Below are 13,222 nucleotides of genomic sequence, written 5' to 3'. Positions count from 1 at the left end.
TAGTTCTATTATTCGCTAAGGCGTCGATGAAAATTGGGCAGCACCTCCTCTATAATGTGCCCTATCCAAATTTACAATTAGGTCCCTAAGACCTACAGACAACCAATCAACAACAACCTGCAGCAATTCACACCAACAATATACAACATAAACTCCTAACGACTTATTCAAAAATACGATATCACAATAGGGCGTCTAGCCTTTATTTTGTAACGCCTTTAACTATACGAAAAGAGGGGTCATGTGGCTTCAACCAGAAGAACTCTAACTTAAATTAGAACATATTTAGGCCCTGCAACAACACATCACACCCCTGCAACAGCAACTCACAAGAACAACGCCTTACTTCAACGCCAAGCATTTCTATACTTTTTTCACGTTTACAGCAACTCAAAAGGTGTATAATACACTCTATAACAACACCATAAAGTCCAAATTGAAAGGAGAAACCTTACCTTACCCGAATTTAGCTAAAATTGTCAAAGCGCAACTCGGAACTTCTCCAAACGCGCCGAAATTGAGCGGGCTGTTTGTGTTACTTCTTCGCTGGCCCAAATTGAAATTTTATGTTATTATACACCATTATACAACTTAGGGACACTTCAAATAATTAATTTACGGAATGAAACTAGGAATCTTACCCCAAAAGGGCCAAACCCGTAGGCCTCCTTCCTTGCCCCTTTAACGTTTTTCTCTTCTTTTTCTTCCAAACTTCTAATTGTAAAGCTGAAGTTTTGGTTACATAAACATTATAAAACACATATATACATACCCACGTACTTAGGGAACATCATAAAAAATTAATTCACGGAAGAAAAGTGAAAAACTTACCTTAATTCTTCTTGAACCATGGCTGCCATAGTACTCTCTTCCTCTCACGTTTTCTCTCTATGTTTGGCTGATTTTTTTGGACTCCAAATGACTTAAGAGTCATTAACACATAAATATATGGTTCCTTAGGAAGTGACATGTGTCAGCCCCTAAGGGTGACACGTGTTAAGCCCTTATTGGACCACGGATCCACCCTTAGCCTCCACGGCTGCCACGTGTCCAAGTAGGTGGGTCATCTACTTGACCCCAAGAAGGTGGGTCACCTGCTGCCACATGGCACTTCCCTAGGCTGCCACGTGGCACCTCCTTTTGCTGCCATGTGTCGCATTCTCCTCTCCCCCGTGGGTTCGTAATCTCATCTTATCTTAAGAGCCGATGTAATCCGCAGTACGTAAGCTTGATATATCTTTAAGCAACTTAAGTGTATAAGACTCTTAACTTAGTGGCTTGCGTAGGTCAATCGAGGCCTACAATTCATTTCTTAGCCTCCAACTCTTTTCGGATTCTTATGACTCTATTTCCAACCTTTCTTCTCGCAAGGTATCACAATCTTCTTTCCTTAGAGTTGTTTGGTGTGTGTGGACAGTAAGGGTCTCATGGATACTTTCAAGACGATTAGGGACATGTGTCAAGGTTCAAAAGTGCGGGGTATAACATCCTTCCCCCCTTTAGAACATTCGTCCCCGAATGTTAAATAAATTTCCCTTAAGACTTTATACGGATCATAGAGAGATTCCTTTCTACTGGAATAACATACATTTTCATCCAAGTAATTAATATACGAGTTCCAGGATTGGGGGTTATCTGTAGACATCGGGAATAGGTACGGACACCTATGTTTCATGTCTTCTTTAACTTCCCAGGTTATGGCTTCACGATTCTTATTCCACCACAGTACCTTGATGGAAGTTATGTCCTTAGTTCGCAACCCATTTAATCTGCTGATCCCGAATGGAAATAGGTTTCCCCTCATAGGATAACTCCCTGTTACGTGGACCTCCTCCACGGGAAATAATCTGGGAGCGTCATTCACATTCGTGTGGATCATTGATCTGTGAAAACTGAATGTATTGTTTCAAATCGGACGGTAGGTCCAACTCATAGACAACTTTATCTATTCTACAAATGCCCTGAGAAGGATCAATGTTGTTACACCCCACCCTTTTTATCTATTCTACAAATGCCCTGAGAGGCAGCCATGGTTCTTGAAGTTTAAAGGTGAGTTTTCTAATTTTCTCTCCGTGAATTAATTATATACGACGTTCCTAAAATACGTGGATGTGTATATATGTATATTATGATGCCTACGCAACCATATTTTCAGTTCTTCACTTGGAAAACTAAGAGAAACTTAAAGAGAAAACGCTAGGTAACAAACGCGTTTTTGGAAGGGACAGTGGTTAGTAATATTGGCATAACTTCTTGTGTATATCTTCGTTTCAGGTGATTCAATATGTTTTGGAAATGTATTTCATGGGTCTATAAATTTCATTTAGCCTTCAAAATCCATTTTTACTTGTATCAGCTCGAAAAATGGTGATGAAGTGTAGAGGAGGTACTGCTCAGATTTGGTTTTGGAAATTCTATACGGACAGCTGTAAGTATTTTGGTCATATATTTTCGTACAAAATTGATGTAGGGGTAATTTCAATTTTTTTGCGACCTTGATACACATGTATATAACTTTCATTGAGGCCACAAATCTTGTTTCCTTCAATTACCCCTCCGAAATTAAGCGACAATATAAGGCAGTGGGCTGTCCAGATTTCGCGTTTTGATAGTTTTGGCGAGTTTGACAAGTTTAACGTAAGGTAAAGTTTTTCCTTTCAATTTGAAGTTTATGGTGTCGTTAGATGGTGTATTACACCACTTGTATGCTGCTGTAAGTTTAAGAATGTCGTAGAAATGCTCGACGTTCGAAATACACTAAATTGGAATCGCTATAGTTAAATTGTCGTCGAAGGATAGTGTTGTTCGTGTGAGGTGCTGCTGCAGGGGTTTGATGTGTTGTTGCAGGGCCTAAATATGTTCTAATGTGAGTTAGGGTGCTGCTAGTTGAATCCACACGATCCCTCGTTGCATATAATGAAAGGCGTTACAAAATAAAGGCTAGACGACCTATTATGCTACCGTATTTTTGAATAAGTCGTTTGGAGTTTGTGTTTTATATTATTGGTGTGAATTGATGCAGGTTGTTGTTATTGGTTGTCTTTAGGTCTTAGGGACCTAATTGGAAATTAGTATAGGGCACATTATAGGGGAGGTGCTGCCTAATTTTCGTCGATGCCTTAGCTAATAACAGAACTAGTCGGGGAAACGACTAAGGAAATAGATTCCATTAATACTAAGATGTAACCTAGGGTGTTGGAAAGTAAAAGGGGTTGATATTCATACTACTTTCATGTTGAATAGGTTCGAAGGATGGCAAGACAAGCAGGATAAGGAATAATTCAGACAAGGTATATAAAGCTTTCTCTTGGCATATTTTGATATAAGTTCGTACAACTATCTTTCTTTCCTTTTGGCAGTGTTTAGCCTTAAGTGAATTGTATATAAAGTGCGGGGATAATTCCATTCCCAGAATTCTGAGTATTGCCTAGTAGGGCTTCTATATGTCAGAATGTAATGTATGAGAAGCTATCTCTCATTTCCATTGAGATGTATTTGATACGAAAATGAGATTACGATGCCATAGTGGTTCACCGAGCCCCATGAAGGGCTGGGTACGAAATATGTATATGAAGATCACCTGAAGGAAAGTACAGACTGCATAAAGCTTATTCTCTTTCTTCTTTTGGGCATGCCTTTGTCTTAGTTGTATGTTGAATATTATCTGAGCTCTAGGGTAACTCCATTCTCAAACATCTCTTATTTACTTTTGAATATTGAACTCTTACAATAGTCAAACTATTTCCCTGGAAACTATTATATGTTAAAAAGGTACCAAAGGTACAGGCTTCAAGTCTTAAAGACTATACGAGATTAAGTGTTTTGATTCTATAAATGATTTGGCCCTATGTTAATACATGTCTAGGGTCCTTGAGATTACTTTTGAGACAGTCCATAATGGCATTTAGAGGACACTCGAGATGACTACACCGTTACTCGGGTCCTCAAACAAAAGCTTAACTTTCTTATTCTGTCGAGTCTCTGATAATGATTTGAATTGTATATAGTTACTCACTACTCTACTCGTGTATACTGTAACACTTCTTTCACAGAGTCCCGAGTCGGGTATGTTGTCGTGCACAATTCACTGCATTATTCACCGAGCCCCTCTCTAAAGGGTCGGGTACATATGTATATATATGATGATGTGTTGTAATAAGATGGTGATGGCGCCGGGCCTATGATGGTCCTACAGATGCGATTCACCGGACCCCTGAAAGGGCCGGCTATATTGTATAAATTTAGTATACATGCTATTGTGATTCACAGAGTACAAGTACATGACTTTGATTTAATAATTTGTTCCCCTGCTTCTCTATTTCGAATATACCTCCAGTATATTATGTTACATTTTACATACTCAGTACATATGTCGTACTGACCCCCTTTCCCAGGGGGCTGCGTTCATGCCTACAGGTACAGATACAGATTTTGGAAGTCCGTTAGCTTAGGATTCCATGCAGCTCAGCTGGAAGAGGCTCCATTGTATCGGGGCCTACTTTTTGATATTGTCCACTGATGTATAAAAATTGTTTTATCCATTCAGGGGTACGGCGGGGGCCCTGTCCCACCATATGTTGTCATTTATATGTTTAGAGGTCTGTAGACGTGTATATGTGGGTTGTGTATGTCAGTTTGATTCAGATGGGTCTAAATGATATATGATATATGTTATTATGTTATGGCAGCCTTGTCGGCTTGCGTGCCCTATCATGTTGTGATAGAAACAAAAAGGGCTACAGATTTATGAAATGTTATCGCCCAGTAGGGCTTTATTACATGATATTGTTTATTTACAGTTCAATATGACCACAATTGATAAACATGTGTACGGGGGGTCCAGGTCGGACCCCAGTCACGGCCTACGGGGTTGGGTCGTGACAGAAGTGGTATCAGAGCAGTTCGTCCTCAGATTGTTTACAGACTGTGTGTAGTAGAGTCTTGGTTATCGATGTGTTGCACGCCACATCCATAAACAGGAAGCTACAGGACATTTAGGATGTTACCTTTCTTCTACATCTGAGATCGTGCTTTAGATCCGAGTCATAGGAAAAATTTCTTATACTAACCTTGGATCTTAACAGAAGGACGACATCAACCGAAGGAAGTAATTGATGACATGGAACATTAGGAAGCACGCAGGTAAGTAAAGTAAAGGCATAGAAGATACCCTTCGGGTAAGGTATTGAAGTAATATTGAGATATAAAGTTGAAACCAGAAAGGAAAGCAGACAGGAAGTGCAACAAATGTAGTTTGAAGTTGGATGTATGAGGTGAGTCCATTATTTCTTATATTAATATTGACATTAAAAGCCCTGTGTGGCTGCTATATGGGATGACATTGAAAGCCCTGTGCGGCTGTGACATCAATATATATATGTGTTGGCCCTGTGAGGAATTGTTTGTATTTTCTGCGTGCAGGTCTGGGATAAGTAAGAAATATAGAGGAAACTCTGCTGAAATTTTCCCAGGATGAGAACAGGGAATGAAACATAGATTTTTAAGATGTCCTGGAGATTGATATCAAGTACCCCTATTATGTTCAATTAAAGCTATAGGAGGTACTCTTCATGTCGTCAATAAGGGATACTCTTCTTACTCGAGGAGATTATTTCGAAGAAACAAAAGTCTGTTTGAGCAGTACAGTTCAGACCGCAGTATCTTCAACTGTAACTGTGTTGTAGGAAAAAAATGGAAGTACTATGATGATTAAGAGATTCAAGTTTCTTCCAACAATGATTGGCAAATGGCTTATGATAACAGTTTATAGTTCTCCACTGACTAATTGGGAAAGAGCTTCGAATAGAAGCACCTCAAGGAGATGTCAGGAACTGAATACGAATACGAACAAAAAGGGGGATATGTAAGTATGAATTAAACAGTGTGATACGAGTATGCAGGGATAAAGTGGGACCACTAGTAGGGCGCACTTAGTATGCGTTGACTAAGTTAAAAGCCTGCGTTGGGAACACCGCAAGAGCATGGAGCTTAAGATCCAAAAAATGATGCGTGTACACCATGTTGCCCCAAAAATAGTGGAACCCTCAAAGGACGAGGATGGAAAACTTAAGAAATAAATGGCGCAACTTCTATTCGCCCCAAGAAGCAAAGGATATAGGTTGGAATAAAGCTACTACTTCAGGAAAACCGTAAATAGCTATCGTCGGAATACTAGTACTGCCTAATTGATATTGGAATGACTACAAGTGCTAATTAATTTTTGATGAAGATAAGTAGAAGGTAGCCTCAGACGAGTAGTCCCATGGGTCCCCTCAAGTACAGAGTAACAGGCGGGATGGCGCACTATGTATGGAAAGGTTCTCGTCGTTTCATGATTTAGCCAAGATTCCGTATGTGGATAATCAAGTTATAAAATATACAGACGGGGACCTGATATAGTACTAAGTAGATTTGAGGGAGAGATTGGGCGAAACTGAGACTAGGTAGAGAAACATATAGTAAGGTACAAGCAGATGGAAGTATGAGTACCCTCTAAAGGGGGGAAGTTAATGAGAAAATGGCAAAAGTAGGAGGAGGCAATTGATATGACAATATATTTGAGATAGACGTCTAAACTTTAATAAGATATCCTGCCAAACTAACTTAGAAAGGTCTAGAAGCCACCAGTGATTGAACGAAAGCCAGAATGCTACATAAGGCAACGATAAGAAGTTGTGACGAGACCTTGAACAACATAACCCTAGAAGGCGGCTACGTATAAAAACAAAATAGTGTAACCATGAAAGGATATCAAATAATTCAAGAGACACTATGAAGGAGAATGACAGCATGCTAGACCAAAAGCCAAAACGTTGGTCATAGAGTTAGTCGCAAATGATGTTGCGATAGATAAATAACTAAAGGAAAAGGAATAGAAAGCCTCCTCTGGTAGTAAATGGGGAGAACACAAAGTGAATGAAGGATAGTGGAGATAAAGGTCTACGCCGACGCTGGATGCAAGATAACAGACGAAAGGACAGGGCAAAACATAAAGACTCACGAGACAATGCTGAGGTAAATCGGGAGCTAAGTTGAGTACTCCACCCATTATGGTAAGGATTACAATGAAACGCAACACGAAGACTTCCCAGGGAGGTCACCCATCCCAATATTACTCCCGCCCCAGCACGCTTAACTTTGAAGTTATGATAGAACTTAGTGCGTTAGTGTTGGTATGATCACGCGAGATGGAAGAATCTGAACTAGCGACGGAGAAACGATAGAAGATTATGTACCCAGAGTATTATAAGATACATTAAGGCAATTCTAACAAGGACTTAAGCAAAAAAAGAAGGATTAGCTAATTCCTAACTGACGACACACTCGAATGCCACAGTTCGTCAACATAGTACTTGTTAATAAGAGGCAAACCCCCGAAGGGCTATATGGGCCAGTGGGCGAGGGAATTTCGACACCACTGGGCAGCCAATTTTGAGGGCAAGAAAAAGCAAAACCCAAAATGTAAGGATATTAGTTGAGGTAACTTACGGATGACAGAAAGCAGTGCCCAAGGTCGAAAATCCCACAATATGACCAGGACAACAAAACTCATTTTGCACTCCAGCGCCAGATGACTCTGGAGGGAATGTTACTTGTGGAATAACGATATTAGTCCCTAATCCTTCGATCTAAGGTTACCTAATCCGCCGAGAAGGTGTAAAATTATAGAGTAAAAAAAGTGGTAGGACCTTACGGAGTCCCCACAGCTATTATCCCAAGCGAAGGAGCCCAAGTTCCAACTAACTACCGAGAGGTGCAAAGATAAGTTAAGCCAAACTACCGAGATGGAATTAGTACTACGGGTGAAGTAAGACATGGCCACGATTGGACCAAAGATCTACCCCGACCTCGAGTGTAGGAAGGGAGGAAAGGCAGGGTAAGACATGAGAACTGGCGAGGTAACGCTAGGATGCTTCTTGTACCCTCTCGTATTCTTGTAAAGGTAAAGAATGACACAAGATAATGTGTCTAGAGGATTATAAGCGGGGGTAAGGGAAATTGTGAAAAGGTTTAAGTAAAACTGACTAAACTAGCTGGTTACTACAGGATAGCGAGCTTCAATGCCAAAACTCTTTTGGAATTACACCAGATCATGTTAGACAAAGCACAGAACGACTACGTGCGTCGTTATATGGGGGGACTGCAACATTATTCGGTAGCCAACCCTAAGGATTGGAAAAAGAGGGGAAGAAGGACATAAAAGATCGAATGCCAGTTAAAGTTCTGAAAGGAGTCGAGAAAGACTATACGAGGCTAATGGTTCCCAAATTATCCACGTCATTACGCACCCATTTTATACTCGGTAAGAGTAGGGTGCTATATGAGTTATTGTGATTAGGCTAATGAATCAACCCATTTGCTTCCTATCAAGAGCACCTATGCTGTTGAAATTAGAGGGAGTTATAGAACATGGAGAATGGTAAGGTTCCGTGAGGTTTCCTCATCTAATATCCCAGATAAAGGGACTTCAATTATAATTAACGCCTTGAGATCAGTCTAAGAAGAGATCAGGAGCACAGACAGGTCTTAGTATCGAATTTCTCCCTTAAGCTACTAAACAGACTGAGCGCACTATTAGACGCTAGAAGATATGCCACAAGCCGGGAGATTAACTTCAAAGGTAGCCGGAATGATTATCCATCACTTATCAAGTTGCCTACAATAACAATTACTAGTCCAGTATTCCAATGGCCCCGACATGATTAAGTAAGCTATTGACTAAAAGCCCAGAGTCGGCAGGAATGATATACAGATAATCGACGTCGACATACAGAGTTCAGGTTGATGATTGAATGTTCATCATAGGGTCACCTAGAAAAGGAACTTGACCCAGAATATGTCAGACGGTATCAAGTTACTCATAAGGTGGGCAACATGATTGGTAAGTTAAGATTACCACCTTATTTGGAAAATATACGCCTAGTCCATCAAATACTGACGAGTCCCCCAGGGTATATTCCATAAATAAGGTCGAAGAGATGGAATCCTGTGAGGCAAAACCTATCGTCATCTTAGATCGGCAAACTGGAAGATTGTAGACTAAAGACATGCCTTCCATCAAGATACGATAGAAAAACCAAAACCACAAAAAGAATGATCGGGGAACTGAAGAGAATATGAAATACAAGTATTCGCACCTGTAACTGATATTTACAAATAACCCCGATTCCTGAAACACGTATATGAAGTACTGGTATGGAAGTATGTGTTAAGAAAATAGCAAACAACCTCCCTACGAGTTGTATAAGGTGCTAAGAGAAGTTTTATCTAACATTCGGGGACGAATGTTCTAAAGGGGGAAGGATATTACACCCCACCCTTTTTTTAAACTCGGAATGTCTCATAAGTTCCTTGGACATTATCATGTGAGCCGGATACGCTACGACACTATCAAACAACTCTAAGGAAAGGGGATTGTGATACCTCGTGAGAAGGAAGGTTGGAAATAGAGTTATACGAATCCGGAAAGAGTTGGAGGCTATGAAATGAGTCGTAGGACTCGAGTTACCTACGTAAGCTACTAACTTGGAAGTCTTACATACTTAAGCTATTGGAGTACATACCAACTTATGTAGCAAGGGTTTCATAGGCTCTTAAAGTGAGACGAGATTACGAACCCACGAGAAAGAAAAAAAAAATTCACGGGGCAGCCAATGGGAGGGTGACACATGGCATCACCTAAGCAGGCAGGTGACCCACCTGCTTGGGGTCAAGTAGGTGACCCACCTGCTTGGGGGAGGTGGGCCCCACTGCCACGTGGCAGCCCCTCCTTGAACAGGTAGGTACGGTGGCCCAATAGGGGCGGGACACGTGTCACCTCTTGGGGTTGACACGTGTTACACCCTAAAGTCACATATATATGTTGATATATATCATATACTTCAGTTATCCATCAAAAACATCAGCCAACATAGAGAAAAAAAACATGAGGGAGAGAGATAGAGAGGCAGCCATGGTTCTTGAAGTTTAAAGGTGAGTTTTCTAATTTTCTCTCCGTGAATTAATTATATACGACGTTCCTAAAATACGTGGAGGTATATATATGTATATTATGATGCCTACGCAACCATATTTTCAGTTCTTCACTTGGAAAACTAAGAGAAACTTAAAGAGAAAACGCTAGTTAACAAACGCGTTTTTGGAAGGGACAGTGGTTAGTAATATTGGCATAACTTCTTGTGTATATCTTCGTTTCAGGTGATTCAATATGTTTTGGAAATGTATTTCATGGGTCTATAAATTTCATTTATCCTTCAAAATCCATTTTTACTTGTATCAGCTCGAAAAATGGTGATGAAGTGTAGAGGAGGTACTGCTCAGATTTGGTTTTGGAAATTCTATACGGACAGCTGTAAGTATTTTGGTCATATATTTTCGTACAAAATTGATGTAGGGGTAATTTCAATTTTTTTGCGACCTTGATACACATGTATATAACTTTCATTGAGGCCACAAATCTTGTTTCCTTCAATTACCCCTCCTAAATTAAGCGACAATATAAGGCAGTGGGCTGTCCAGATTTCGCGTTTTAATAGTTTTGGCGAGTTTGACAAGTTTAACGTAAGGTAAAGTTTTTCCTTTCAATTTGAAGTTTATGGTGTCGTTAGATGGTGTATTACACCACTTGTATGCTGCTGTAAGTTTAAGAATGTCGTAGAAATGCTCGACGTTCGAAATACACTAAATTGGAATCGCTATAGTTAAATTGTCGTCGAAGGATAGTGTTGTTCGTGTGAGGTGCTGCTGCAGGGGTTTGATGTGTTGTTGCAGGGCCTAAATATGTTCTAATGTGAGTTAGGGTGCTTCTAGTTGAATCCACACGATCCCTCGTTGCATATAATGAAAGGCGTTACAAAATAAAGGCTGGACGACCTATTATGCTACCGTATTTTTGAATAAGTCGTTTGGAGTTTGTGTTTTATATTATTGGTGTGAATTGATGCAGGTTGTTGTTATTGGTTGTCTTTAGGTCTTAGGGACCTAATTGGAAATTCGTATAGGGCACATTATAGGGGAGGTGCTGCCTAATTTTCGTCGATGCCTTAGCTAATAACAGAACTAGTCGGGGAAACGACTAAGGAAATAGATTCCATTAATACTAAGATGTAACCTAGGGTGTTGGAAAGTAAAAGGGGTTGATATTCATACTACTTTCATGATGAATAGGTTCGAAGGACGGCAAGACAAGCAGAATAAGGAATAATTCAGACAAGGTATATAAAGCTTTCTCTTGGCATATTTTGATATAAGTTCGTACAACTATCTTTCTTTCCTTTTGGCAGTGTTTAGCCTTAAGTGAATTGTATATAAAGTGCGGGGATAATTCCATTCCCAGAATTCTGAGTATTGCCTAGTAGGGCTTCTATATGTCAGAATGTAATGTATGAGAAGCTATCTCTCATTTCCATTGAGATGTATTTGATACGAAAATGAGATTACGATGCCATAGTGGTTCACCGAGCCCCATGAAGGGTCGGGTACGAAATATGTATATGAAGATCACCTGAAGGAAAGTACAGACTTCATAAAGCTTATTCTCTTTCTTCTTTTGGGCATGCCTTTGTCTTAGTTGTATGTTGAATATTATCTGAGCTCTAGGGTAACTCCATTCTCAAACATCTCTTATTTACTTTTGAATATTGAACTCTTACAATAGTCAAACTATTTCCCTGGAAACTATTATATGTTAAAAAGGTACCAAAGCTACAGGCTTCAAGTCTTAAAGACTATACGAGATTAAGTGTTTTGATTCTATAAATGATTTGGCCCTATGTTAATACATGTCTAGGGTCCCTGAGATTACTTTTGAGACAGTCCATAATGGCATTTAGAGGACACTCGAGATGACTACACCGTTACTCGGGTCCTCAAACAAAAGCTTAACTTTCTTATTCTGTCGAGTCTCTGATAATGATTTGAATTGCATATAGTTACTCACTACTCTACTCGTGTATACTGTAACACTTCTTTCACAGAGTCCCGAGCCGGGTACGTTGTCGTGCACAATTCACTGCATTATTCACCGAGCCCCTCTCTAAAGGGTCGGGTACATATGTATATATATGATGATGTGTTGTAATAAGATGGTGATGGCGCCGGGCCTATGATGCTCCTACAGATGCGATTCACCGGACCCCTGAAAGGGCCGGCTATATTGTATAAATTTAGTATACATGCTTTTGTGATTCACAGAGTACAGGTACATGACTTCGATTTAATAATTTGTTCCCCTGCTTCTCTATTTCGAATATACCTCCAGTATATTATGTTACATTTTACATACTCAGTACATATGTCGTACTGACCCCCTTTCCCGAGAGGCTGCGTTCATGCCCGCAGGTACAGATACAGATTTTGGGAGTTCGTCAACTTAGGATTCCATGCAGCTCAGCTGGAAGAGGCTCCATTGTATCGGGGCCTACTTTTTGATACTGTCCACTAATGTATAAAAATTGTTTTATCCATTCAGGGGTACGGCGGGGCCCCTGTCCCACCATATGTTGTCATTTATATGTTTAGAGGTCTGCAGACGTGTATATGTGGGTTGTGTAGGTCAGTTTTATTTAGCTGGGTCTAAATGATATATGATATATATTATTATGTTATGGCAGCCTTGTCGGCTTGCGTGCCCTATCATGTTGTGATAGAAACAAAAAGGGCTACAAATTTATGAAATGTTATCGCCCAGTAGGGCTTTATTACATGATATTGTTTATTTACAGTTCAATATGACCACAATTGATAGACATGTGTACGGAGGGTCCAGGTCGGACCCCAGTCGCGGCCTACGAGGTTAGGTCGTTACAAATGTATCCCCTTCTTACCGACTCTAGGCTTCTAATCGATAGCTTTTTCCGGATTAAGCTTTACTTCATCAATAATTTACTGGATCCCCTTTGGGCCTATCCATTAATCGAAGGGAAAAATGTTGTACTAAGATTCACCTGTGTTCCCAATTCTTACCGGAATGATCTCCAGCAATTAGTCGTACGTTGAACTTCCCCGTCCGAGATAACAGATGTGGAAACCCTGTGAAATCTTATTATTTCCTTACTATGTCATCTCGTATAACCCTTAGCTTGATATACCTTCCTAATTGGAAGAAAATGGGTTAATTTTGTCATCTTATCTACCATAGCCCGCATGAGCTCACAGTTCCTTAGAATGCAAGGTTAGCTCATACTATAATACATATTAACTACTTTCCACCTCAGAGTTGGGG

General features: G+C 40.1%; 1 pseudogene; it reads right to left on the bottom strand.

Moving 5' to 3' along the window:
* Positions 1-7,066: 7,066 nt before the first annotated feature.
* LOC129888055 (5S ribosomal RNA) lies at positions 7,067-7,186 on the bottom strand (annotated as a pseudogene).
* Positions 7,187-13,222: the final 6,036 nt, after the last annotated feature.

The sequence above is a fragment of the Solanum dulcamara genome, chromosome 4, assembly GCF_947179165.1.
Source record: "Solanum dulcamara chromosome 4, daSolDulc1.2, whole genome shotgun sequence".
In the NCBI taxonomy this organism is placed as follows: domain Eukaryota; kingdom Viridiplantae; phylum Streptophyta; class Magnoliopsida; order Solanales; family Solanaceae; genus Solanum; species Solanum dulcamara.
Note: the sequence above shows the minus strand (reverse complement) of the source record. Positions and strands in the feature narration are given on the sequence as shown.